The sequence below is a fragment of the Anastrepha obliqua genome, unplaced genomic scaffold, assembly GCF_027943255.1.
Source record: "Anastrepha obliqua isolate idAnaObli1 unplaced genomic scaffold, idAnaObli1_1.0 ptg000181l, whole genome shotgun sequence".
In the NCBI taxonomy this organism is placed as follows: domain Eukaryota; kingdom Metazoa; phylum Arthropoda; class Insecta; order Diptera; family Tephritidae; genus Anastrepha; species Anastrepha obliqua.
The window spans coordinates 35,001-37,500 of NW_026562260.1; positions in this window are offsets into that span (position 1 = coordinate 35,001).

The following is a 2,500-nucleotide window of genomic DNA, read 5'->3' on the forward strand; positions in this document are numbered from 1 at the left end:
CAATGATATTGAAGCATATAAATCGAATCATAACTATATGAAACTCGAATTTAAGCCATATTAAACTGGTAATATTGTGATTTTATGCCTGGTTTTCCATACGTTAGTTTAAATAGAAAAAATTTTCGAATATATATACATATATGAAGAATCTATATTCTAATACTAACATGTTATGGAATATAACCTTGGCATATTGGCACTAAAATATATAATAAAGACATTTCAAATCAAACTGAAATGTATTGAAATGAATTTTTCCCATACATTTTTGACAATGTGAGGTGTGCATGGCAAAAAACACTCACGGTGAAGGCATGTGAAATAATATGAAAATATCAAAAGTTAACTAACCAATGATATTGAAGCATATAAATCGAATCATAACTATATGAAACTCGAATTTAAGCCATATTAAACTGGTAATATTGTGATTTTATGCCTGGTTTTCCATACGTTAGTTTAAATAGAAAAAATTTTCGAATATATATACATATATGAAGAATCTATATTCTAATACTAACATGTTATGGAATATAACCTTGGCATATTGGCACTAAAATATATAATAAAGACATTTCAAATCAAACTGAAATGTATTGAAATGAATTTTTCCCATACATTTTTGACAATGTGAGGTGTGCATGGCAAAAAACACTCACGGTGAAGGCATGTGATATAATATGAAAATATCAAAAGTTAACTAACCAATGATATTGAAACATATAAATCGAATCATAACTATATGAAACTCGAATTTGAGCCATATTAAACTGGTAATATTGTGATTTTATGCCTGGTTTTCCATACGTTAGTTTAAATAGAAAAAAATTCTCGAATATATATACATATATGAAGAATCTATATTCTATACTAACATTTTATGGAATATAACCTTGGCATATTGCCATTAAAATATATAATAAAGACATTTCAAATCAAACTGAAATGTATTGAAATGAATTTTTCCCATACATTTTTGACAATGTGAGGTGTGCATGGCAAAAAACACTCACGGTGAAGGCATGTGATATAATATGAAAATATCAAAAGTTAACTAACCAATGATATTGAAGCATATAAATCGAATCATAACTATATGAAACTCGAATTTGAGCCATATTAAACTGGTAATATTGTGATTTTATGCCTGGTTTTCCATACGTTAGTTTAAATAGAGAGTTATGGAATATAACCTTGGCATATTGGCACTAAAATATATAATAAAGACATTTCAAATCAAACTGAAATGTATTGAAATGAATTTTTCCCATACATTTTTGACAATGTGAGGTGTGCATGGCAAAAAACACTCACGGTGAAGGCATGTGATATAATATGAAAATATCAAAAGTTAACTAACCAATGATATTGAAGCATATAAATCGAATCATAACTATATGAAACTCGAATTTGAGCCATATTAAACTGGTAATATTGTGATTTTATGCCTGGTTTTCCATACGTTAGTTTAAATAGAGAGTTATGGAATATAACCTTGGCATATTGGCACTAAAATATATAATAAAGACATTTCAAATCAAACTGAAATGTATTGAAATGAATTTTTCCCATACATTTTTGACAATGTGAGGTGTGCATGGCAAAAAACACTCACGGTGAAGGCATGTGAATATAATATGAAAATATCAAAAGTTAACTAACCAATGATATTGAAGCATATAAATCGAATCATAACTATATGAAACTCGAATTTGAGCCATATTAAACTGGTAATATTGTGATTTTATGCCTGGTTTTCCATACGTTAGTTTAAATAGAGAGTTATGGAATATAACCTTGGCAATATTGGCACTAAAATATATAATAAAGACATTTCAAATCAAACTGAAATGTATTGAAATGAATTTTTCCCATACATTTTTGACAATGTGAGGTGTGCATGGCAAAAAACACTCACGGTGAAGGCATGTGATATAATATGAAAATATCAAAAGTTAACTAACCAATGATATTGAAGCATATAAATCGAATCATAACTATATGAAACTCGAATTTGAGCCATATTAAACTGGTAATATTATGATTTTATTCCTGGTTTTCCATACGTTAGTTTAAATAGAAAAAATTTTCGAATATATATACATATATGAAGAATCTATATTCTATACTAACATGTTATGGCATATTGGTGTTATTGTATTTTATTCCTGGTTTTCTATAGTTAGTTTAAATAGAAATAAATTTTTGAATTCAAAATTTTATATTCTATACTAGCATTACATAGAAATTATCCTCAACTGTTTGTTTCTTGTATAAATACAGGAAATTAAACAGATGATGAAGAGAAAAAAATAAGAAAAACAAAAATTTATAAGAAAAATTAAATTTTAAACAAAGGAAAAGAGGAGAAAATTTTTTCAATCATATATATTTATGATTAAAAAATAGAATTATGAAATTATTAATTTCAATTCAAAGAGAAAAATTATGTAATATATGAAATTATTACATTAAAAATGCATTTGAAAAAAAAGTA